The following is a 27,907-nucleotide window of genomic DNA, read 5'->3' as shown; positions in this document are numbered from 1 at the left end:
ACACAAAATATATGGTGCCTGATTTTTTACTTGAATACATAATGAACATATTTTCACATTGGCACACAAAAAGATATTATTTTTAAGTCGACACCGTATTCTATTATTTGGATATATCATAATTCACTATTGATAAATACACATTTTTATTCTTGTGTGAGTACTTTCACATAGTAATTCCTAGAAGTGTAGTTGCTATGGAATCATGCAGTAGAATATGTACATTTAAATTTTAATGGTCAAATTGCCTAAATAACAACTATCAATTTTAACTCTTCCCAAACTGATAGTTTATATCAGTGGCCACCTCCTCCTTGAAGCAGCCCCTGATTCTGCCAGCTGAAAATTAGCCCTCGTCCTCAGAACCTATCTACCTTTTATCTATATGCTCCTTTCAGTCTTCTCTCTCCTCAGTGGCAGCCCCATATCTGTGTTAACTTCTATTATTTTCCTGATGTCAGCACCTGGAACAGGAAAATCAGATGAGAAGAAAATGAGTGTAAAGTGAAGATCCCAGGGTTTCATTATCCACTTTCAGCTCCTTCCTGTTTCTGCTGATCTCACCTGAATAGGTTCTACCAAACATGCATCTTAGCCAGATGTGCCAACCAGTGAAAAATGAATTAAGAAGGACAGCTAATTAGAAGATCAAACAACCCATAGAACTGAGTAACTCAGACCTTGTGGAGATGTTTCACTGCTCCAAATGGCCTAAATAAATCAGGGGCCTTCTAGGGATGGTCCTATACGCTTTATCCTGAAAATTAAAGGAGAGTGTAAATTTTCTCTCTTAAGATGAAAACTCTGAAATGAAACCACAGAAAAGAGTCAGGACTGGAATAAGAGATCAACTGTCTTCAAGTGCTTACCCTGGACAGAAATGCCCAGTCTTCCTGAAAGCCTATTCTCTGGAACGCCAGGCCCATGATACACTTTAGAAAATAAAAGACTGGTTCAAATATGTTGGTAAACACCACACACTTTATTTCCTCTTAGCTATTCACAAAGCACATTTGCAACCTAGAATCTGTGAAGAGGCTTTAAGAAATCTGCTGCTGCTAAGAAACCTGTTTAACGTATTGATACTCCAAGTTACTCACTTTGGAAAACATAACCAGGGCCAAATCTCGCTTCCATTCTTCCTGTCCTACCCTCTTGGGTCTCTGCTCAAGAGATGGGTGCTGTTTGGGAATCACGGAAAGCCACTTTAAGAATTGTAAAGCAATATACTAATATTCAGGACTGTTCTTATCAATAACAGTCAGATATTAAATTAATACTCAAGAACTATATACCTACCACCTACTAGAGGTCGAGTAGTAGGAATATAATAGTCAGTAAGCAGCAAGTCTCCTGTTCTCTGGTCTAGTCCTGGGAGTGGTCCAATCTTCACTCATGCTCTCTCTACTCCCAGCCCTGAAACCCCCCAAAAACCCTCAATGGTTCTCGGACCTTGGAGGAGGCACTTTGCTGGGTAAAAAGAACTGTTACTGTTTAAAAAAAAAAAAAAAGTCACCAGGAAGTGGGTTCTCCTGTGCTCTCTGAGTTGGGATTTGAGAGAAAATCTAATAGAAAGATAAGGTTACCTCTGTTCACATTTCCATGTAAACAAAACACAGAAGCTATGAGCGCTCTGCCTGATTCTTCTTATCTGTGAAATTATATGAACACGCAAACCTTGAAAGCTCAGTTATTTAAGTTCTCTTATTGTTAAAACAACCAGAAGCATATGAAATGTTTCTGAGATTTGTCCTGGGGGCCTGGTAAATGTGTGGAGGTTGAATCCATCATGTCTCTGAATGTTATAGTACAAAACTAAAAGTCTCAAAAGGAACTATTAACAGCATATGTACAAAAAAAAGGGGGTGCTCATATGTTATCAGTGGGAGGGTAACACTTGCATAGTATTAGTACAAACTTTGTGTAGAGTAATTTGCAATATCTACCACATATTAAATGCACATACCACTTGACTCAGAAGTTTACTTACTAACTCATCCAACAAATATTTATTGAGCACTATTGGAGGTGCTGAAAATAGTCCCCTAAAAAAACCAACAAAGCCTCACCCATAGTGCTTACATTCTATTGGGGAAAAGGCCTGCAATAAACAGATAAACAAGAGAATACATAATATTTCAGGTGATGCTAAGTCACATGCAGAAAAACAAATCAGGTTAAAGGGAAGGGAGAATTCCAAAGTGGGATGAGGGTATTCAGGGAAGGCCCCTCTGATCAAGTAAAACCTGAGCAAATGCCTGAAGGAAATGAGGGCATGAGCTATGTGTACACCTGGGGAAAAGAATATGCCAGTCATGGGGATGGTATGTATTTTGAGATCATAGAGTACTTGCATTTTAAGGAAGATAAATGAGGTCAACATAGCCAGAGCAAAGTAAGCAAAGCAGGAGCTCAAAGAGCTGCAGGATCCAGAGCAGACAGGAATCACAGGTCAGATTATATAGAACCCTCCAGGCCAGAGTACGAACTTTGATTTTTACTCTGTGGAGAATGGGACGCCATTGGGAAGGTCTAAGCCTAGAAATTAGTTCTTAGAGAACCAGTGTGAGCTCTTGTATGGAACAGATTGTAAGGAAGCAATACAGGAGAGAGACAAGGAGACAACTGCAATAATCCAAGGAAGATATGAGGGTGGTTGGACCAGAGTGGTAGCCATGGAGTGGGGATAAGTGATCATAGGGCAAGATTTGCTGAAAGTTTGGGTATGTGTAGGAGAAACAGAGGCAGCAGGGATGACTGCAAGGTTTTTGGTCTGAGCCACTGGAAGGGAAGAATGCTATTTACTAAAATAGGGACAGGTTCAAAGAAACAGGTTTTGAGGGGTGGATGCAGGCAAGTTAGGAGTTCAGTTTTAGATATGTTGAGCTTGAAAGCATGTTAGATGTCCAAATGGAGATATTAAGTGAGAAAATGAATACACAGATGAGGATTCAGGGCAGAAATCACAGTGAGAACACATATTTGGGAGTTGTCATTGTATGGTATTTAAAACCACGACACAGAGAAAGATCACCTAGGAAGTGGGTCTAGACAGAACAGAAAAGAGGGCCATATTCTAGGGATTTATCTTATCCATATATTCATAAACATATGAAAAGTGACAGGTGTATGAGCACATTCATAAAAGTGTTATTGTGCCAAAGATTGAAAGCAACAAAAACCCATTGATAAAGAACTGGAAAAGTCAATTATAGTACAACCTTACAATGGAATTGTAAGGTTATTCAGTAGTCTTTAAAAAATGGAGACCACTTTCTGCTAACATCATACTTAAAGGTAACAAATGGAATTCTTCCCCCACAAAGCTCAGGAATAAGGCATGGATATCCACTCTCACTCAGTATAGTGCTAGAACTTCTAGCTATTGCAATAAGGCAAGAAAAAGAAACAAAAGGCATATTAAATAGAAAAGAAATAAAATTTTCTCTATTTATAAATGACATGATTATCTATATAAAAACTCCCAGGGTATCTATTAAAAATAATTCCTAGAACTGTTCAGCATTAAGTGGGTTCAGGAAGTTTGCAGGAAACAAGACCAAAAAACAAAAGTTAATCTCATTTCTATATACTACAAATGAACTTGTGGAAAATGAAATTCAAAATAGTACCATTTACAACTGCTCCAAAAAAAAAAAACAGATATGAACTCAACAAAACTTGTACAGAGCATTTGTATGCTAAAAATTGCACAATGCTTATTAATCAAATACAGAGCATATGCTGCTCATAATAAATATTCAACATGGTAAAGATGTTGCTTCCCCCAAATTGATCTATAGACTTAATGCAATTACTATTTAAACTTCAGAAAGGATTTTATAGACATAGACAAGCTTATTCTGAAATTCATGTGGAAAGGCACAGTCCCTAGAATAGCTAAAGCAATCTTGACAAAGAAGAATAAAGTGAAAGGAGTAAGTCTACCTGATTTTAAGACTTATTATATATTATAGTAGTCAAGACAGTATGGTACTAGTGGATGGATAGACACATAGCTCAGTGAAACAGAAGAGAAAACCCAGAAATAGAACCATACAAATATACACAATTGACTTTTTATAAAGGTGCAAAAGTAATTCAATGGAGGAAGCATATCTTCTTCAACAAGTGGTGCTAGAATAATTGAAGATCAATAGGCATAAATAAATAAATAAACCTAAATCACACATTATATACAAAAATTAACTTGAAATAGGTCATGGACCTCAACATAAAATATAAAACTATGAAACTTTTGGGAAAATACATGGAGGAAAATATTCTGGATCCAGAACTAGGAAAAAAATTATTAGACTTGACTTCAAAAGCATGATTCATTAAAGGAAAAATTGATAAATTGGATCTCATCAAAATTAAAAACTCTCACTCTATGAAAGCCCATGGGAAAAAGATGAAAAGACAACCTACAGTCTGGGAGAAAATATTTGCAAGCCACAAATCCAATAAAGGACTAGTATCTAAAATATATCAGAACCTCTCAAAATTCAGTAGTAAAAAAAAATCCAATTAGAAAATGGATAAAATACATGAACAGACATTTCAAATAAGAGGATATACAGATGAAAAAGGCACATAAAAAGTTGTTCATTAGCCATCAGAGAAATGCAAATTAGAATCATAATGGCATATCATTATACACCAATCAGAATGGCTAAAATAAAAAATAGTAACGCCACTAACTGCCAGCATAAATGCAGAGAGACTAGATCACTCACACATTGCTGGTGGGAATATAACATGGTATAGCCATTGTAAAAAAAGAGCTTGGCAGTGTTTTGTTAAAACTAAATGCAATTATCATACAAACCAGCAGTCACACACTTGGGCATTTATCACAGAAAATTAAATACTTATGCTCCCAAATATTCTGTGTACAAATACTCATAGCAGCTTTATTCATAATAATAAAAAACTGGAAACAGTCCAGATGTCCTTCAACAGATAAATGGCGAGACAAACTGCGGTACAGTCATATATATACAGTTATGCATCGCTTAACGATGGGTATCCATTCTGAGAAATGCATTGTTGGGTGATGTTGTTTTTGTCCAAACATCAGAGTGTATCTACACAAACCTAGATGGGATAGCCTACTACAAATTAGTCTCTATGGTTTAGCCTATTGTCCCTAGTCTACTAATCTGTACAGCATGTTACTGTACTGAATACCGTAGGCAACTGCAAAACAGTGGTAAATATTTGTGTAATTACACATAACTAAATAAAGAAAAAGCACAGTAAAAATGCACAAATATAATCTTATGGGACCACCATTGCATATGTGGTCCATTGTTCAACAAAATGTTATGTGGTGGATGACTGTACATATTCAGTAATAAAAATGAAACAATCTGTTGATGCAGAGAACTTGAATGAGTCTCCAGGGATTTATGTTCAGTGAGAAAAAAAACAGTTCCAAAAGGTAACATATTATAAGATTCCATTCATATAACATTTTTTAATGATAACTATTCAAAAATGGATAACAGATTAGTGGTTGACAGGGGTTGGGACAGAGAAGAGGTGAAAGGAAGTGGGTGTGACTATAAAAGGGCAACATGAGATCCTCATTCAGGGTCTTGAATGTGGTAGTAAAGACATAAATCTGCACATAATAAAATTGCATATAACTGAACATGCATACACACAACAAAATGTACATATATTCATGCACATATCAAATACAGGTAAAGCTGGGGAAATCTGAATAAGATTGGTAGATTGTATGTCAATAACCTAGTTGTGATTTTGTACTATAGTTTTGCAAAATGCTACTATTAAGAGAAACTAGATAAATGGTACATGACATTTCTCCATATTATTTCTTACAACTACATGTGAATCCACAATTACCTAATTGCAAATTTTTAATTAAAAGGTAATTGCTTAAATAAACTATAAAATACCCCAAAATCTTTTTATACTGATAAGGAAGATATTAGATATTTATCCACAATATATTAAGTAAAAACACAAGGATATATAAGAGAAACTTACCATTATAAGGAAAAGGGAATATATAGACCAGCTCTGGCTAAGACTATCAAAGAACAGGTAACAATTTCTCGGTTGCCTCTGGGGAGGGAACCAGGGAGGAGAGAGGGGAGGGGAAACACATTTCACAGAAGTATAATCTTTGGATCTTTTTAATTTGGGGTCATGGGCAGATATTACCTATGCTCCCAAAGAAATAAATACATTTTAAATAAAAATATGTTGTTCCTAAATGAAAATCAGTAAGGCTGAACAATGAAACATACACATGCACACATGCAGAAAACCAATCAGCCAACACGTATTTTTTAACTGCCCTCTAAGAGAGTTGCATGGATACAGAATATGAAAGACTTACAATAATGTGAAAGAGGCAATACCAACATCAAGTCAGGGAGAAATGTTGTACAAACAGGGAGAAATTTAGAAATGGATAACAGATTAGTGGTTGACAGGGGTTGGGACAGAGAAGAGGTGAAAGAAAGTGAGTGTGACTATAAAAGGGCAACATGAGATCCTCATTCAGGGTCTTGAATGTGGTAGTAAAGACACAAATCTGCACATAATGAAACTGCATATAACTGAACATGCATACACACAACAAAAAACCCTATATGGCTGCTATTCCAATCACCAACAGAGTGTGAGCCAAGCAGCAAGGGCTACAAATAGAGTCGGGGGAGATCTTAAAGAGTTGAGGTGGGAGGTTTCCCTTAACAGGTGGAATGACTTTGACCTTGAAGTTCAGAGAGAATTTGAAAAAGAGGGGACCAGTTTAAAGATAGCTGGGTGAACTAATAACAGAACTGATAACTGATATTTTTACAATGTTCTAGAGAGTGCCAAGTATGTTCAAATTATTAGAGGGCTAATAAAAGCCCCCTGAAATGACCATCAACATTTTGCAGATGTGCAAACTAAAGAAGAGAGGAACTAAATTATGTTCCTAATGTCTCAGATCTCTTAAGTGAAAGATTAGAAGGTAGGGGTCATGGCTGCTAAAGATTCACTCATTCCACCCCATCTCAAAAAACAAAACTACAGATGGCCAATATAGTTAAGATGCATGAGGCTTTATGTCCAGTCCAGTCAAAAGCAGCTCTACCACCAGAGAAGAAAATTTTCACCTGGAAAACTGAAAATAGCCAAATCTTTTGTTTGGTTCTAGATGCATCCATAAGGAAGGAGGATAAAAAACAGCTTCTACTAAGTCTTTACCATGTGCCAGCCATTGTGCTGAATGCTTTTCATAAATTGCTTATTTTACCGTCACAGTAATCTTTCGATGTCAATATATTTAACCCTGATTTTGCAGAAAAGAACCCTGGAGAATAAACAGCATGACCCAGGTCACAAAGCCATAACACGACCAAGTTAAGATGTAACCCAAACTGGTCTGCTTCAACACCCAATGCTATTTCCACAACATGTGGAATACGTATCATGTTTTGCTAAGACTCCCGACACATTGCTCTGAATTTTCTTAATGCAATGGTACATTTTCAAAACAAATAAATAAATGTCCAGCCTGGAATTTTAAGAATATGTATTTAAAATAGTAGTTATGTCACGTATTTATTATTTTCTATTTTGTCTTTCAATCTTTATAACCATTTAGTAGATGAAGAAAACAAGGCTAATGTGTTCTTCTGCTCATTAATTAGAATCTGCTTTGTCCACTTACAATTGCAGATATGTAAACATCAGAGCTGGGAGGAGGATCCTAACATATAGACTATCTCATCTAACCTGGTCATTTTATGAATGAGAAAACAGATACCTAGAGAAGTAGAAGGACTTCGGTTTTCCACAGCTGATTAGTAAAAGACATGGGACCAGCACTCATGTCCCCCAAAAAGCAATTTTCTATTGCTTCTTATTAGCAGTAATTATCAGCCCTGCGAGGAGAATTACTACTAGCAAGACGCAATAGAAAATCAAATCAAACCCTGAAACATAAGGTCTCCACCAGGCTGGTCTGTTAAGGGAGCAAAAAACAGGAGAGGATGGCAGAAGAAGTATTTAAGCAGGAACCTCAACAACAATTGGGCTTTACAGATCACCACAGACAAAAATCAATCTCCATTCACCACCTCAAACTAAATCAGATATCTCAAAGGGACACACATAAACATACACACCACCATCTATGAAAACAAACTCTAAAAAAATCAATTCCATGTTATGCATTTGGACCTTGGGAAATATATTACTCCACTGCAATGGTGATTTTGATTTGGTTAAAAATAAGACTTTTAGAAGTGGACATTTGCCAGACTGAGACACAAAATTATACAATCTTATAGCTGGCAGGGAGTACAGACCTCATTTAACCCAGTTCTTCATTTTGCAAATAAAGAAACTAGGACTCAGAACAGAACAAGCATTCCCATGTTGATCATTTTCTATTGAGATTAGGAGTAAAAGTCAGGCCAGCTAATTTTTGGTTGATAAGAGCACAGACGTTAGAGGCAAACAAGCCTGTGTCCCAATCCTGGCTCTATCACTACTACCTGCATGACTGTAGCAGACATATTTGTTGGCTAACTTAAACCTATTGTTAATCCCTACATCCCTTTCCTGCCTCCTCTATGAAGCCAGAGAAAGCCAAATACAACTGAGCCTTAATACAGGTTTACCCTGCGCAGAGCCACTTAGACATAGATTTTTTTCAATAAAAGTTACACCAGTGTGCCTGTTCCTCCTGCTTCCTCTTCAACCTCCTCCACCTCTTCCACCTTTGCCACCCCAAGAGAGATCAACTCCTCTCTTTCTCCTCCTCCTCAGCCTACTCAACATGAAGATGATGAGGATAAAGACTTTTATGATTACTTACTTTCACCTAATGAATAGAAAATATATTTTCTCTGATTTTCTTAAGAACATTTTATTTTCTACCTTTATTGTAAAAATACAGTATATAATATATGTAACACACAAAGTATGTGTTAGTCATCCATAAGGCTTTCAGTCAACAGTAGGCTATTAGTAGCTAAGTTTTGGGGGAGTAAAAAACTATATGTGGAAGTTTTACTGTGCAAAGGGTTGGCTCCTAACCCCCATGCTGTTCAAGGATCTGTTGTACTCATTTTTCCCAGCCTCCCTTGCAGCTAGGGGTAATCATGTCACACAAGTCTGGCCAATGAGATCTAAGGGGAAATCAGCCTGAGGTTTCTGGAAAGACTTTCACTTTTTGTAATAAAAGAGATACATGTAATTAGTGCTATCTCCGTCCTCTTGCTTCTTCCCTGAACACAGACTTGCTGCCTGAAGCAAACACTTCAGGTCATAACCATCTTGTAAGCATGAGTATACAAGCACAAATTCAAAAGCCAACAGACTGAGGATGGCAGAGGGAAGCACAGCAGAATGATAAAACTTGGGTCCTTAATGGCATCATTGAAGTGGAATCCTCATCAACAGTACCACCAGAATACTTGTTGCAGAAAAAAAAAAAAAAAAACACCTATTTGTTTAAACCAACATTAGTTGGTTTTGTATTAATTGCAGCCAAAAAAAACTGATGGAGTTACCTTGGACAAATTAGTGTCTCTAACCCTCAGTTGTCATACCTATAAAATGAAGAACAACCATATGTACGTCATCAGCCTACTGTCCCTTCATGAATTCAGTTTATATTAACTGAGCATCTACTATGTGGCAGATACTGTTCTGGCAGTTGGGGACATTGTATTAAAAAAAAAAAAAGGTTCCCATGACTGTGAAGCAGACTTTCTAATCTTGGAAGGCAAACAATAAACAAATAGACATAAGAAGTGTCATGTACTGTGAAGACTAAAGAAAAAAATGCACGTGAAGGGCTGGGCACAGTGCTTGTCACAGAGTAAGGGTCAAAATAGCAACTGCTGCTATTATCACTCTTGTTAGCATTTAGTAAATGCCGTTTAAATTCTTATGTTTTCCCCAAACCCATATACATATGATTTATTAGAAATATGGGGATCTCAAGTCATCTTAAGATGTCAGGAGGAATCCTTGCACTCTGACCTGCTTATTAACTTTTTCTTCTCAAGTTGAGAACATTCTCTTTTAGACTGTGGAGCTCCAAGGTTCACATACCTTTAGATTTTTCCAGTTCACCAGGACTTGTTCTGACTGATCAAACCAGAAAGACTAATGTGGCTGCAAAGGAAGAAGGAAGTTGGATAGGAATGGGAATTTGCTACAGGTAGCTGCCCTGTCTGCAGCTAAGGACCTGACAGGACTTTCTCTGGAGCAGTTAACCCATGTTAGTGGCAACCTCTCTCCAAAAATTGCCAGGAGGCACCCGAGATTAGACAATAGAGTCCAAAATGCCTTTGTTTTTTCAGATGTCATTTCACTAAGAAACTGATTTCATGTGTGGAAATTACAAAGCAATAGAATAGAGGGTTGGGCTTTGAAAAGTCTTGGAAATAGTATTGGATTAGTCCAGGCTCTGATCCTGAGTTCTGAATCCAACTATTATTTTCTGTGTGACCCCCAAACAATCTCCTCCCTACTCTGGACCCTAGTTTCTTCATCAATACAAGGATGGAGCTGGACTAGGCCATGCCTAGGGGTCCTTTTATCTCTGACATTCTGTCATTCTATTTTTTTCAAATCATCTTTTGTGGTGAGACTCCCTCCTCCCAGCAGCAATGGAACAGGGGTGCCTCTCTCAGCATATTTGCTAACGCCCAGCCGCCAGGGGAAAAAATTGCTGACTGACGCTCTGGCTGCCTCTGTGTTGTTAAACACCTACTTACAGCTCTAATCGGCTGGTTTTCACGCCCAGGAGATGGGGATTGATTGCTGACATTGACCTGGCAAGGAGACGATCCTGCAATCACCAGCCAAAGCAACTTAGGTATGCAGGCTGGGAATTTGGCAAATGATACTGCAGAGGGGAAAGGATGGGGAGAAGAGAGAGAGCATGGGCACAAGAATGGGAGGTGGTTATGTGCAGTGGTTAAGAACATTGCTTGTGAAGTCAGGTGGATCTGGGTTTCATTCCTTTCCTTGTCATTTTCCAGCTGTGTAAACTTGGGCATGTTACTTTTCTGCAGCAGTTGACCCTACCACCCTGTCTCAGGGAATGAATCCTGGTCGGTCCATATGCAATGTTAGTCTTTTCTGTTTACCAGTGATTGCTTAAGAATGAACATGTGACCCAATCCTGGCCATTGAGACCTGAGAAGAGTATTTCTGGGTAACTGCCTGGAAAGTTTTCCATGATTGGTAAATAAGGCACCCACAAGCCTCTTGGTCATTAGGATCATCATGCTAATTTAAAGCATCCTGTGACCGTAAAGGAAGACCCTGCTGACAGTATGGCAGAACAAAAGGATAGAAGGAACTGACATCTGTGAGATGTCATTAAGCTGCCGAATTCTTCAACCCTGAGGCTGCCCAGATCACTTGCTGTTGCTTGACGAAAAAAATCAATCCCTGGTACTTAAACTACTTTTAGTGGGTTTTCTGTTAATTGTAGCCAAAAGCCTTCTGAGAGTAGCAGTCATAATAATTGTTGTTATAATTGCTAAAATTCCACCGTCCAGAGTAGTGTAAAAAGCAAAAATTGTTAGTTAAAGAACTGAGCTCAAATCCTAGTAACTCCCTTTAACACACTGTACTTCAGTTTCCTGACAATTAAAATACAGATCTACCTCTGAAAATGCCTTGAAAAGTCATAAGGACCTACATATCTTAGAGAAATATTATTACTACCCACTCTGCAATTGGTAGTCTCTAGGGAAAGCATTGGTAGTTGAGAGTCAGCAGATCGGTTTCTCATTCTGGTTCTGACATTAATTTCCTTTGTGACATTGGACAAATCCCTTGCTTTCTCTGGGCCTTAGTTTACCTATCCGTAAAATTAAGGGCCTGGACCGGCTTAAATCTAAGATCACTCTTCAAAGTGGCAGCCTGTGAATCAAAATGATATCATCTTTTCTTTCACAAACAGCCCCCCAAATAACTATTGTTGGCAGAGGTCACAACAAACTTAGGAAAAAGCCACTGTAAATGTCCTCTGAGTGCTGTGTGTTGTATTTCCTGCTAGTGCACTGTCATTAGCTCTCATGCACAGACAGTCCTACTTTGTGCAAGATCCCACTTGACTCTCCTGTCAGCATTAGGCTGTTGAACAGTACCCTATCCTCATGTCCCGCTGTCCTGGGCAATTTCCCCAGCATCTCAACCAACAAAGGAAACACTGCCTACAAGATCCAAATTTTCCTCATGAATAACATTTATTTAGGATACAAAGATACCAAAAGCAAGAATTCTCAAAATGAAATTATTTTGGCTTGATGCAGGGATTGTTTAAGAAAACAGACAAAAATTCCCATCCAAACCAACTCAGAAGTGTTTCCAAAATACTCACTGGAGTCCAAAATATGACTCCAGTCATAACACCAGATGGGACGGAAGTAGATGCTATTTTACCCACTTTCCAAGTAGACAAAGTAAATTTGCCTTGCGCCATTGTATGTAGACTGACAGAGAAGCTGCTCATGTGTATACTGTGTGGTCCTTTTAAAAGCCCTATTATATGATCCTCCCAACAGCACTCAGAGGAAACACCACAAAGGGGGTGGCATATGGCACGTGGGGTAAGATCTAGGCTTTGGAAAGAATGACACCCTGGAGCCAAAATCTTGCTCTGCCCTCTTCATTCTTTTTCTTTCTTTCCCAATGTGTGTACTACACACCTTTTATGTGCCAGGGACCATTCCAGGCTTTAACGTCACTCTCCAGCACACATACATAATCCCTTCCCAATCAAGTCCCAGAACCCAAAATGTGTGTGCAGTTGGTGGAGCAAACCTATCCCTAGGCCAAAGGGATGAATTGTGCTAGTCTAAGACAGTCATTGTATCCCTCCCATTTTTCCTTGATTATTATGGGTCTACTAGAAAGCACGTGTTCCAGGTGGAGTCTTAAAGACTATGCAAACCTTTGATTATTCACTAGAAGCATCCAGGGCTCAAGTTTATTATAGCCAAAGGATACACAGTAGAATCCACAAGGGGAAAAGACACAAGGTGTAATCTAGAGAAATCCATGCACAGGCTTCATTATGCTGTCACCACCTGGTGAGGGGACACATCATGTTCCCTATTCCAGCAGCAAAAAAAATAAAATAAAACTAAAAATGCAGTACCACACGTGCAATGTTTCTGCCTAGGGAAGCCCATTTGAGACTCAGAATCCAAGGTTCTTATTGGGAAGTGGTCATATTAGCACACTGTACCTAGCACATATCAAAATTCTAGATTCTCAGAAGGAAAGCGGTGTTCGGCATAAGTCATCTTATTTGTATAGTTTAGGAGCCAGAAACCACCCTCATTTGTTGGGAATGGGTCAAACACCAAGTTTTCAGATGCCAGCCAAGGGCCAATCTTACACACAGGTTCTTCTAAAGGGAATAGCCTTTTGCCAGCTATGTTAACTCTTTTCTGTAATGTGACTCAGTCCTGATCAATGAGATATAAATAAAAATCTGTTGGAGACTTTCTTTCTGGAAAAATAACATATCCATGAGGGAAAAAAGGTTTTTTTCTCTGTCCTTTTATTTCCTGCTTGTTGGGATGATGAATAAAAATATAATACCTGGAGCCAAAGCATCAATCTTGCAACAACGAGGGGACAAGCATGAGGATGAAAATACAAAACATTGAGTATGGCCAAAAAGGAAGGGAGAGTGTCTGGGCCCTTAAACTAATACCAACAGCCAGCCATCTTCACATTTTATGTCTCATGAGGGAAACAAGCTGCATAGGTTTAAGACACTGCTAGTAAAATCTATTACTTGCAGCTACATTCACTCCTAAATGATAGAACAATCCAGAAAAACAGCAATTTTTTTTTCTCATGAAGCTTCCAGTCTAGTAGGGAGACAGATGATCATATAATTACACTGAGTGTATCATTGCCAACTGAGACAAGTGCTCTGAAGAAAAGGAATTAAGCCCTATAGGAGCATGCAAAAAGGAGCCTGATCTAGACTGGTTAATGGATAATTTCATTAAATTTAACTATTTCCACACAATCAATTGCCCCAAAACTTAATAGCTTAAAACAACCATCTTATTGGAGAGAGGGGAACAATGCATCTACAGAGAAAAGCTGCTTCCAGGAAAGACCCAGTAATGGAAGAAGCACAGCATATTGGAGAATAAAGAGAAGGCCAGTTTGGTGGGGGTGCAGGAAGTGAAGTGTGAGGGATTGGTTTGGAGGGCATTGGTTGGAAGGGCATCCATGCTGGGCCTTATAGGCTGTGGTAAATATTTGACTCTGTATCCTAAGAGTCAGTATTTAATACCTGAGTGACCATGAATAGGTCACTTGACCAGAATGTTACTCTTTTTATCTCTTAGATAGGGGTAGATAGTGATCATACCTAACTTATAAATCTGTCATAAGGTTTAATGAGGTAACATTCACGTAGTAAGGCTCAATAAATGGCAGTTGCAGTTGTTGTTGTGGATGAAAATATGTTTTATCATATTTTTATTATATTACTACATAGGACATCCATTTTGCAGATAGGAAATTGAGGTCCGGAGAGTTTCAGTGGCTCAGAATAGTGAAAAAGCAAGCAGGTGGCATGGATTGAAGTCTTATTACTCCCTTATAAAGTGTTCTTTCTTCCTCTCTCCTTCCATCAAAGACTATCAGGGGCAGGCACAGAGGCTGGGGTAGGGACTGAGGAGAGAGGACTCAAAAGCTGGGCTGTGCATTCATTCACTGACACCTTCCATATTTTCTGAGGACATTTCCTAGAAGCAGCTATGGATTTTACAAATTCTATTAGCAGACTGAGTCCTGAGTCTGTGCAAGCTGAGGGGTCAGGAAACTTGTCTACTTGCAAGCAACCCAGAAGTAATGTGATAAAGGGCAAGTGCATTGGCTTTGCCACTAGAGAGACTCTAGCTCAAAACATACTGGCTCTGTAGCCTTGAGCAACTCACTGAACCCCGTTGTGCCTCAGCTATCCCATCTCTAAAATAGGAAAAACACTTATCTATAGTGCGAATAAGACAGAAAATGTATGTAAAACATTGAGAGCTTTAACAGTACCCAGTAAATATCTCCCCTCCCATTCAGGGGTCTAACCCTCAAAACATTAATGTAACACCGATTCATTCAAACAGATTTCATCATCACTGAGGACAATAAAAAGGTGAATCACACATTGGCTGGTGTCTATGCTGGTCTAGAAACCCACCTAACAGATTCCAGACAAATCTTTCCATGTCTGTTTTCTCTGTACACAACCTCTTCCTTCAGATCCTTGCATAGATGGCTCTTTACTTCATTCAGGTCTCTACTCAAATAAGGTGGAGTACGGAGAAGAAAGGCTTGATGAGATAGGCTCTCATAATATGTGGGATTTGGTAATATGGAGGTCAGGCAGGGGGCACTTCAAGTGAAAAAACAGTGGGAATTGAAGCTCAAAGGTAGGAAAAATGGTGATACAGTTAGGCTCTGTGTACCCACCCCAATCTCATCTTGAATGTGATTCCCCAGGTGTTGAGGGAAAGACCTGGTGGGAGGAGACTGGATCATGTGGATGGTTTCCCCCATGCTGTTCTCATGATAGTGAGGGAGTTCTCATGAGATACGTTGGTTTTATAAATGGTAGTTTCCCCTGGGCTTTTCTCTTCTCTCTTCTGCCACCTTGTGAAGAAGGTGCCTGCTTCTTCTTCTGCCATGAATGTGTTTCCTGAGGCCTCCCCAGCCATGTAGAACTGTGAGTCAATTAAATCTCTTTCCTTTGTAAATTTCCCAGTCTCAGATGTCTTTACAGCAGTGTGAAAACAGACTAATACTGTAAACTGGTACCAAGGTAGTGGGGCACTGCTATAAAGAGAACTTGAAAATGTAGAAGCAACTTTGGAACTGGGTAACAGGCAGAGGTTGAAACACTTTGGAGAGCTCAGAAGAATACAGAAAGATGTGGAAAAGTTTAGAGGTTCTTAGAGACTTGTTGAATGGCTTTGACCAAAATGTTGATAGTGATATGAACAATGAAGTCCAGGCTGAGGTGGTCTCAGATGGAGATGAGGAACTTATTGGGAACTGAAATAAAGGTCACTCATGCTATGCTTTAGCAAAGATACTGGCAGCATTTTGCCCCTGCCCTAGAAATCTGTGAAACTTTGAACTTGAGAGAGATGATTTAGGGAATCTGGAGTAAGACATTTCTAAGCAGCAAAGCATTCAAGATGTGACCTGGATTACTCTGAAAGCATTCAGTTTTATGCATTCACAAAGAGATGGTTTGAAAGTGGAGCTTATGTTTAAAAGAGAACCAGATCATAAAAGTTTGGAAAATTTGCAGCCTGACGATGCAATAGAAAATGAAAACCCTTTTTCTGGGGAGGAATTCAAGCTGGCTATATAAATTTGCATAAGTAACAAGGAGGGAGCCAAATTTTAATTGCCAAGACAATGAGAAAAATGTCTCCAGAGCATGACAGAGATCTTTGTGGTAGCCTCTCCCATCACAGGCTTGGAGGCCTGGGAGGAAATATAGTTTCGTGGGCCCCACCCAGGGCCCTCTGTGAGCCTTGAGACATGGTGCCCTGTGTCCCAGCCACTTCAGCTCTAGTTGTGGCTAAAAGCAGCCAAGGTACAGCTCGGGCAGTTCCTTCAGAGGGTGCAAACCCCAAGCCTTGGCAGCTTCCATGTGGTATTGGGCCTGCTAGTGCACAGAAGTCAAGAATTGAGGTTTGAGAACCTCTTCCTCTACATTCAGAGGATGTATGGAAATGCCTGGATGTCCAGGCAGAAGTCTGCTGCAGGGGCAGAGCCCTCATGAAGAACCTCTGCTAGGGCAGTGCAAAGGGGAAATGTGGGGTTGGAGCTCCCACACAGAGACCCCACTGAGGGCACTGCCTGGTGGAGCTGTGAGAAGAGAGCCACCACCATACTCCAGACACCAGAATGGTAGACCCACCAACAGTTTGCACTGTGCACCTGGAAAAGCCATAGGCACTCAACACCAGTCCATGAAGGAGCTGCCTAAGGCCATGGGGACCCACCCCTTGCATCGGCATGCCCTGGATATAAGACATGGAGTCACAGGAGATTATTTTGGAGCTTTAAGATTTAATGACTGCCCCACTAGATTTAGGACTCGCATGTGGCCTCTAGCCCCTTTGTTTTTGGCCAATTTTTCCCACTTGGAATGGAGGCATTTATCAAGGGCCCATACCCCCATTGTATCTTGGAAGTAATTAACTTGTTTTTTATTTTACAGGATCATAGTTGGAAGGGACTTGCCTCATTTCAAATGAGACATTGCACTTGGACTTTTGGGTTAATGTTAGAATAAATTAAGATTTTGGGGGACTGTTGGGAAGGCATGACTGGTTTTGAAATGTGAAAGAGACATGAGATTTGGGAGGGGTCAGGCAGACAGATATGGTTAGGCTTTGTATCCCTACCCAAATCTCATCTTGAAATGTAACCCCCAGGTGTTCAGGGAGAGTCCTGGTGGGAGGTGATTGAATCATAAAGGCAGTTTACCCCATGCTGTTCTTGTAATAGTGAGTTAGTTCTCACAAGATCTGATGGTTTTATAAACGGCAGTTTCCCCTGAGCTTTTCATTTTCTTTCCTACTGTCTCGTGAAGAAGGTGCTTGCTTACCCTTCTGCCATGCTTATAAGTTTCCTGAGGCCTCCCTAGACATGCTTCCTGTTAAGGGGGCAGAACATGGAGTAAATTAAACTTCTTTCCTTTATAATTACCCAGTCTCAGGTAGTATTCTTTATAACAGTATGAAAACTGACTAATACAAGTGGGGACCCTATTCTGAAACACCTTTTGAGGTCTGGAATGTCATTTTAAACATTAATGAGTATTAATACAGTAGAGACCAAGGCCCTGGCCATCAATCAGATGATCAACTGATTGACTAATATATCTATTTATACATTTATTTTTTATTGATACATATTTGTATATATTTATGGGGTACATGTGACATTTTACACAGGTATAGAATGTGTAATGACCAAGTCAGGGGATTTAGGATATCCATTGCCTTGAGCATTTATCATTTCTGTGTGTTAGAAACATTTCAAATTTTTTCTTCTAGCTATTATTTATTCAGTTATATCCCATACCTCCTTCCATCTTTCTCTCCTCACCCTGCATCCCCTGTGTGCCTGGACTCTTTCACATATATACCCACAAAGGACCATCTGCCCAACTGTTTTGTTATAAGCCTGGGGACTCACCTGGCAGCAGAGAGATGAGACACAGCCTTAGAAAGCCCATCAGTACTAAAAATCAGAGCTGGCAGATAATTTATAGGAACATAACTTAGATGCCACAGAGTTGAGTGTATGAGATGCCCATTGGTTGATTCAGAGACAAAGGAATGACAGGAGAAGGAGCTGGAAGAATCTCCAAAATTCCTAGTTTCCCTGGGGTGACAGAATGACTGCCAAAATTATTCTTCATGGGCCACCCTTATGGGTAGGCAGAGCGGAGAAAGCCATATGAGCTAAAACTCAGGGGTTCATCCCTTGAAGCCCACAAATATCCCTGAGCCCCTACTGGTTCTATCACAGCACTTAAAATCTCTGGTTAGAAATGCAGGCATCTTTAGGATTCCAGTGTTAAAATGCAAATTGCTCTAGGGAGAATCCAACATTAAGCCATTATCTACTATTAGCACTTCTACAGGGATTAGAATCACAAAACCAGAGACTGTGATGACAGGAAGGGATTTTTTTAGATTAGTTTATGAGATAATTTACTAATACCTGGGGCATTAGAACATATATCCTCAGGGGAGAAAAGTCAGCCCATACTCTGGGTCTGCCTCATCCATCTACCGCTCTTCCTTCCCACTAAAATATTCATGCCTTCATTCAACAACCATGTATTGAGCGTTATTCTAGGCACTAGTGACATAGTGACCAAAGCAGGCAACGTCTTGACTTCCTAGTGGAAAAGTTCGACAGTTATAAAGGAAATCTCCAGTGTTTGATTCCTCGTTCTTAGTCTTCGTGCACACATTCCTGCAGTACATGCCCAACCCTCACCCACATGGCTGTTTCCCTTTTCAGAGAACCCACTGCATTATGCAAAGATTCTCACAGTTTAGTTTAACTGCACACTAATTATTTGTGTATTTGTTCTGCTTTCCCATCCAGACTGTAAATTCCTGGAGGACAGAGATATCGTCATACCTTTTTGTAACCCTTACAAAGCCAAGCCCAAGATAAAACACACAACAGGAATTTAAGGACTTGACAATCCTTAGGCCCACAGCTGTTTTTTTCTTACCACTAAACTAGCATTGAGTTGTCACTCTATAGACATTTTTTGAATATACAAATATTAGTTGATTGATATGCAAAGAAAGTATTCCGGGTGGGAGGTCCTGAGGAAATGGTCAGGACACACAAATGGATGGCATTCGGACACTAGACATTTGAGACTAGTACCAGGATGAGAAACAGCAGATACTAAAAAAGGACAGGAAGGTAAAGATCAAGTCTTACCTTATAATTTTTTCAATGCTTAAAGCTTAGGTATGAAGTGAGCTAAAATGCCTTCTAACTTGGCATTCAGTGATTAAATAATTGATCATTTGATTAATCTGACTTGTTGCCTGGTTTATTGCAACATATACTGAGAACCCTAAATTCCAGGCACTGTGTTAGGCTCTGGAGAGGATAGGATTCAGACAAGAATTCAACTCAAACTCTCTATTTGGGCAGATTCTGTGAGACCACTGCATTATGATTCTGAAGGTCTCTTCTCTGGGTGCCCAGAGGGGAGGCAACAGATGAGCATCTGCAGTTCTGAATAGTAATGACTTTCAAACCTTTTGTCACAGACTGGGAATATTCAATGCCGCAGGACTAAAGACGGAAGTGCTCTTGGTGAAGTGGTAAGATGAGGCCTCTTAACCTCCTTAGTGCCCTCGGCCTGCCTGGTTAGTTCAATCATGCCTTCACGTGCTCATTTATTTTATAACTGGATCTGAAACCCCTACCCATTACCTGCCTGAATCTGGAAGTGGAAAACTTGGGTTTCATTCCAAGCTCTTCTCCTTACTGATGCTGTGAACTCAGGCAACTAATTGAATAACAGCGCCTCCGTTTTCTCAGATATAAATTGAGGATAATGATAGTGCCTACATCCTAGAATTATTCTGAGGATTACATAAGTTGTTAATGAAAAAACAATTATTTCTGGCTCATGGTATATAATTAATAATATTTTTCTATATGTATAATTTGTTCTGGGAATGTATACCTGTCCTCCCAGAACTTACTGTCTCTTGAAGGAGACAAGTAATTACAAGACAATGAGATCAGAGATGTAGTGGGATAAAGAAAGGGATAAAATGAGAGGGTACAGGACAAACCCTGAAGTCATAATGGGGAGGTCAAGGAAAGTTTCTAGGAGAATGTGAAGACTGAAATGAGATATAAAAGATCAGCCCATCAAAGAGTAGATCGGCCCAGGATTAAAAATCTCCAGTGTCAGAAAAGGTACAATCTGTGGAGAAACTGAAACTTCGATATGGTAACAAAACCAAAAGAGAAGATAATAACAATAATAGCCTGGAAGCTGTAAAGCAAAAAGAAAAGTGATAAATTCATTAGTAGACTCAAGAAAGCAGAATCCTAAGGTGGTGGTGGAGAAATGAATAAATGAACAAGTAAGCCACTCAGTTTACACTGAAAAAACACTCAGAGATTGGTGGTACCAGGACCTCTGGAAGGAAGCAAAGTTACAGCTGAACACAACAGGATAGGTTGCAAGTAAATTTAGGTAGTAGCAGAAACTGGCAAAATATTGACAAGTATTTAATTGGGGTTTATACTCTTCTCTCTACTTTGATATATGTTTAAAACCTTTCTTAATAAAATGTTTTGAAAGAGAAAAGTTAGGCCTCCAGATGTCTTCCTCTAATCTATATGGTTGCAAAATTGCCCCTAATCAACTGTGACAGAAAACTGAAAGTTTATTATAAAGAATGAATAAAACAAAGATCTCTGAATAGGAAGGTATTGGGAAGAGTTTAAGAGGAGGGTATTACACATGCAACAAGGACACTAAGAGAGTAGTAATATCCTGACTGCTGAGGCTCCTGTTTTCTCTGATTGGACTACCAAAACAATGACAGCAAAATCCTTCAGACAAGATTTTACCTGAAGAATCTAACCAGCTCAAAACACTCAAAGAAGCCAACATTTGGACTTCTGTCATAAATCTGAGCGATTAAAAAGTCAGGAAACAACAGATGCTGGAGAGGATGTGGAGAAATAGGAACACTTTTCCTCTGTTGGTGGGAGTGTAAATTAGTTCAACCATTGTGGAAGACAGTGTAGCGATTCCTCAAGGATCTAGAACCAGAAATAATTTGACTCACCAATCCCATTACTGAGTATATACCCAAAGGATTATATATCATTCTACTATAAAGACACATGCATACATATGTTTACTACAGCGCTATTCACAATAGCAAAAACTTGGAACCAACCCAAATGCCCATCAATGATAGACTGGATAAAGAAAATATGGCACATATACACCATGAAATCCTATGCAGCCATAAAAAAGGATGAGTTCGTGTCCTTTGCAGGGACATGGATGAAGCTGGAAACCATCATTCTCAGCAAACTAACACAGGAACAGAAAACCAAACACTGCATGTTCTCACTCATAAATGGGAGTTTAACAATGAGAACACATGGACACAGGGAGGGGAACATGACACACCTGGGCCTGTTGCAGGGTGGGGGGCTAGGGAAGGGATAGCATTAGGAGAAATACCTAATGTAGATGACAGGTTGATAGGTGCAGTAAACCACCATGGCATGTGTATACCTATGTAACAAACTTGTACATTCTACACATGTATCCCAGAACTTAAAGTATAATTTTAAAAAAGAAAAGAAAAATAAAGGATTGAGCTGATCCTGGAATGAGCCCAGTATTTGGTCAAATGGGAATTCTAGGCAGAAAAATCTTCAAAAGCAAAGGCCCAAGATATGAAAGAGCATGAAAGATTCAAGGACTTGTGCATGAGTCAACATTGATTCAACATGAGATACAAATGCAGAATTAGTGAGAAATGACCCTGGAGGAGAAATCAAGGCCAGACAAGGCTAAGGAATTAGATGCATTTATTGGTTTTTTGTTTTTGTTTTTGTTTTTGTGTGTGTGTGTAGGATGTAGACAAGTAAAGACTATTACAGACTTTTCATCAAATGCATTTTTTAGAACGATCACTGGCTGCACTTTGGAGGATGGACAGGAGGGCTAAGGAGCAGGCAGGAAACCAGGACAGGCAGCTTGGTCCATGTGGCAGGGAGGAGGGAGAGATAGTACATGCAGAGAAGGAAAGTCAATCAAGAGGCATGTAAGAGACAGAGCCTACACATGTAGAAAGCTGTTGGATGTGGAAGATGATGGCTGAAGAGTCTACAACAGTATCCAAGTATCCAGCTTGTGTTATATGTACTTGTAACCGAAGGTCTCTCTCTAGATCTTCTATACCATAGTTTTCTAACTTCAGGTCATAACCCATTAGTAGGTTGTGAAGTCAACTTACTGGATTGGAGCCAACATTTAAAAAAAGAAAATAGGAAAATAAATAAATAAAATAAAATAGTCCAATCTGATAACCTTAAAATGGAAACACACATGTACGTAAAACTTCCAATTAGTTTTTGTTCTCATCTTTAACTATGAGCAGAGCACCAAAGATGACTAGATATCTGAGGAGAGACCCTAAAATGAATGGCACACAACAAGATAGCAAACAAACAAATAGAAAAAAGTTGGTGAAACAAACACCGTGCAGGAAGATGAAAACCTCAGAATACAAAAACTGTCATGAATATTCTCAGAGACAGGAGAAGAGATATTGTATCTATAAAGTAAAAATATAAAGCCATTAAAGGAGTAATTGAAAACATGAAGGAATTCTTCAAAGTTAAAGATTTGATAGGATTAAAATAAAGCTAAACAAAGGGTTGAAGGAGGAAGTTGAAGACATCTCCCAAACATAAGAGCAAAAAGACAAAAAACAAAAAGCGGGCAATAGATAAGAAAATATGAAAAAGATAGAGAATCCACCCAGAAAACCCAATATCTGTATAATGGGGGTTCTAATGAGAGAGAGAAGAGAAAATGGTGAAAAAAAATTATCAAAGAAATAATTCAAAATAATTTTCCATAACCAAAGAACCTGATTTCCAGATGGAAAACCCACTAAAAAGTCCAACATAAGAGATTAAAAACAGGGCTAAGCTAACGCACATCAATTAAAATTTTGGAATGCTGGAATAAAGAAAAGTTTTGAAGATTCCACAAAAGAAAATAAATAGATTACATACTAATGATCAATAAGCAGATAAGCTTCAGGCTTATTAATGGCAATACTAGAAGCTTGAAGAAAATGCAACTATGCCTTCAAAATTCTAAGGAAAAATAACTTCTAACCCAGAATTCTATACCCAATCAAAAAAAAAAACAGTTAAATGTAGAGACAAACTGAAGATATTTTCAGCTATGCAAATTACTTTAAAATTTTTATCCTGTGCATTCCTTCTAAGAAAACTACTGAAAGAAGTGCTTTACTACAATAAAGAAGTAAAACAAGGATGAGGAAAACAAGATTCAATTCAGGAAAAATGAGAAGAAATTCCTCAGGATGCAGAAAAAGGGAGACCCCAGAATGAAAGTGGTACAGCAAACTCAGCAACAAATGCAACAAATGCAGGTATAGCAACAAATGCAGATTAAAGTGGGTTCCTGAGAGTGATATCTCCAAGAATATGTACTTGACAGAATACCTAACATGTCTGAATGTAATGAGAGGAGATTGACACACACGAGGGGGATTACGGCCATTGGGGACAAATTTTGGAAAATTACATTTTAAAAATCTAAACAAATAAAACAAAAAGATAATTATTAACTTCACAGAAAACAAAAAGGGAGGAAAGGAAAAATAATCATGGCACTCTAGATGGCTCAGCAAAGAATAGCATTTACATAACATAAACATATCCTATTCATGCAACAGAATATGCAGTAACTGCATAGGAAGATAGAAGAATGGAAAGTGTATTTGTGTGAATTAAGGGAGGAGCTTTTTGATGAAAGACGACTGACTTCTTATCTTTTACAGCGAGATATCAAAAGCTAAACTGAAAAAAATCACAGAGGCCCTATATGCATATTACTTATAGGTAACTTTTTAATCTAAAAATGTAAAATTATTAGGTATAATAGGATGTTTTGATATAAATATTGACAATTATTTGACTCTCTAACTTTTGACAAAATATAAGAACTATATTAAAAGTAAAAAGAAAAATCTCGTGGTCCATTAGTAGGTCACACTTCAATAATGAGAACTTACCTCATCAAATCCCTAATTACATTTTACAGATAAAGTATCTGAGACCCAAAGGGGTGAACAGACTTTCCCAGGATCACCCAGGGAGTTAGTGGCATTGACAGGTGTAAGTATTAGGTCTTTTAACATTTCACAAACTTACAAAGTTTTTGTTTGTCTTACCCTGCCAATATGCCAAGTCTGCCCAAGCAGGCCTTGCAGCAACTGGGCTTCCATCTACCATTTTTGACTGAGTTTTATAAGAACAAGCATCATGGAAGGAGACCTGCAAGTTGCTGCCAGAAGTTTATAATCAGAAGACTAGGACCAGTATATGCCAAGCCCTTGCAGAATACTTCAGCACCCTAGGAACTTACTCTTAACAATTTTCCCTGACTCCCTGACACTGCCCTCTCCCTTCCTCCCTTGCAGCTCTTAGTTATCACAGCTTTGGCTAACTGAGAATTTCACAGATGTGGACCTGCCTTTCTTCTTACAGTTAGATTTTTTTAAATAAGATATATCTTCATTATTTTACATTCAAACAATTATGTTTTCCTAACCTCACATCTAATAGACGAAAGAAAACAAACCAAACATCAGAAATAGAACATATATAACAGCTCAGAAGATAGTAAAAAAAAAAATCAAATTGAAAGTAAGATTTAAACATAATAGGGCTCTATTTAATTTAAAATAAGGTTTTATAAGATTGGCCAAAAAAAAAGAATCACCAAAAAAAAAAAAGGTGAGTTGTGAGAAAACAAGCACTCTCCTACACTATTCGTTGGAATGCTAATCAAGGCAAACTTTGGAAGACAATATAGCAATAGCTATCAAAAATTAAAATTCACTTTCCTTTTGACTCAGCAGTTTCTTTGCTCAGAATTTACCCAAAAGTATGCCAAGATAAATGTACAAGGAAATTCACTGCAGCATTTTTTTATAAAGCAACAATAAGAGAAAATAATAAAACAACCTAAGTGTCTATCAATGACAAACTGGTGAAATCATTAATTATTGTATATTTCTACAATGTAATTATGGGTAACTTTAAAAAGAATGATTTAGATATATCTTGCTGACATGGGAATATTTTTAAGATAGACTGTTTAGCTTAAAAAAAAAGGCAAGATTCAGCACAGTATATTCCCATTTGTTTTACACACACACACACACAATTTTTTTTTAGAAAGGTAGAATTGTCATCTTTCGAGAAAGAAACTAGGGCTCAAGAGGAAAGGTCAGACAGAGCTTTGCTTGATTTTATACCTTTTAGAAGGTTTAAATTCTAATCATATGCAACTATAACTTTCATTTTTAAAAAAATAATGAACTCTAAGGACAGATAACTTATGAAAAGCAGTGAATAAACTCTGTCTCAGAGAAAGAAAATGATTTTCCCAGCTTTCCTCTAATAGTAATAGCAATCCCAGAACTAAAATGTAAAGCTCTTGCCTACTGCGCTGGTGTGCTTTCCATGGCTTCCTCTCTCCGTTCCCTCATCTGTAAAATGGGACCATTTCTTTTCTCTCATCTTTTAAAAGCTATTAGGAAGTGATGCCTCTTGCCTGGTAGTGGTGTATGAGTTACTTTTTCAATAAATGGATGAAGGAATGGGAAGAAATTAAGTAAGATAATGCCATGAAATCATGAGGAAAATGTGAAAGTGCTCTGTTGAGATGAAGGATTGCTGTTTTGAAAGAGTTAATGCACTCTGCCTACATGGGACTTGACTGTCTCACCCCTGAATCCCCACTGGGAAAGAATGTGACTGTCCCAGTGGCTTTTCCATCTAGTATGATTGATGAGAGGCCCATGAAGGAAGCAGCCACCAAAGGTTCTGCAGTGGCTCCTGTTGGCTTTCTGATCACATCGCAGCTGGCTGTCAAGTCCATGGCCCAGCGATTTATGGTGTCCCTGGGCAGGAGCAGCCTGTGCAAGGCTACTGCTGCAGCAGCCCAGGGACAGGTGCCAAGTTCTTGCTCTCCTTGAAGCTGGAACTCCTCCTCCTGTGAGCTGGGAGGTCTCCCTGCATCAAAGTAGAAAGAATGCACTCTGGTGTACCCCCCTGGCCCAGCTTTCTTACCATGACTCCACAGCTGCTGGTGCTATGACTCTGTGGACAACCCAGGCTGGTACAAGGCAGATATCTTTGCCAGATTCAGCTTTCCAAACCACTGACAGTAAGAAAAAAGCCATTTACTATCTCTATCTTCACACTTCAGACATGTGTCTGGCTACTGCAGAATCTCAGGAAGAGCTGAACAAAGAACTTCCCATAATTCATTTAACCTACTGTAATACAGAAAGCTGCAGGCAGCAAGGGTGGTCAGGATAGTGTGCCAATCAAGAGTGGGAACTATGAACTAGAAAAGACCTTTTTCTAAACCCTGGCTCTGCTGCTTGTCAACAGTGTAACCCCTGGCAAGTTACTTAACCTCTCTGTGCCTCAGTTTCCTCAACTATAAAATGATAGCCTTAGTAATAATACCTAGCTCAGAGGTTTATTATCATAATTAAATTAAATAATCCACTTGAACAGGACTTTGCAAATTACATTTAGTAGGGTATTCAGCAAAATGTGGATCCTGTTTACAGTAAGAGAAAAAGAGATCGCCTCTAGTTACAAGAATCATAAAAGGGTTCTTGAAAGAGTGAGCCCTTTGGATGAGGGTAGTCAAAGGTGCTCAGTAGGAAGTGGATGATCAGAGATGAAGAACATTCCAGAAACAGGGAACACTGAAAAGGAATGCACAAGAAAACAAGGAAGATGTGTGTTTCAGTGTGGCTAGAATATGAGACAGTTCAGGAAAATTATTGAAGATAAAACAGAAAAGGGAAATTGGCTGTAGGGCTCTAAGGCTAAGGAAGGAGAACCAATCTGACAGCAGGAGCATCTGAGGTGTTTATTGTAAGCGGAGCTGCACTGGAGAAGGAGCCATTTGACAATACCTATCTTAGGAGAGAGGAGAGAAGGGGCCACACGAGTTACACAATGACCGCAACAGTGTCATTGGAACACTACTCTCCCACCAAATCACTCTTCTGGGCAAGACAGCAAACTGCCTACAGATGCGTCTATGGAAAGACAAGTGTATTCAGTGGAAGAGCTTCTAAAATGCCCCAGATATTCTCTCAGTCTCCTTTACCATAAATGGGGAGCCTAAGGCTATAGCTCTCTTTCCTTCCCAAAGTAATATGTACCATGATTGGATTTGAACATAATGAGCACTATACTGAGGGTCCTTGCAGAAAACTCCAAGGGCCACTCAAGTCCCTTCTCCCTGGGCTCTGTTTCCCCACCTAATCAAAAACAAGTTTTAATTAGATGAATGTTAATCAACTGTCAGTCATTCTTGACCACCTTCATGATTATTTGCCACATACGCATACCCCATTTTTCACCCTTTTCTTCAAGTGAAACCACTTGTTTTTGCCTATGCTTAAATAAATATATTTGAAAAAAAGAAATCTTTCTACCACAGCCATAAATAAAAAACTTTTATTACATT

General features: G+C 38.9%; 1 long non-coding RNA gene across 1 annotated transcript in view; it reads right to left on the bottom strand.

Moving 5' to 3' along the window:
* The window catches only part of LOC117980409 (uncharacterized), a 415,604-nt gene that overhangs the window by 68,546 nt on the left and 319,151 nt on the right, over positions 1-27,907 (bottom strand). Inside the window, exon 6 of the long non-coding RNA XR_008625459.3 lies at positions 375-464. This is a non-coding gene — a long non-coding RNA (uncharacterized LOC117980409). The remainder of the gene's footprint in view (positions 1-374; positions 465-27,907) is intronic.

Source organism: Pan paniscus, chromosome 4, assembly GCF_029289425.2.
Source record: "Pan paniscus chromosome 4, NHGRI_mPanPan1-v2.0_pri, whole genome shotgun sequence".
Classification (NCBI taxonomy): Eukaryota; Metazoa; Chordata; class Mammalia; order Primates; family Hominidae; genus Pan; species Pan paniscus.
The sequence above is the reverse complement of the archived record's forward strand: the minus strand, read 5'-3'. Positions and strand labels throughout refer to the sequence as shown.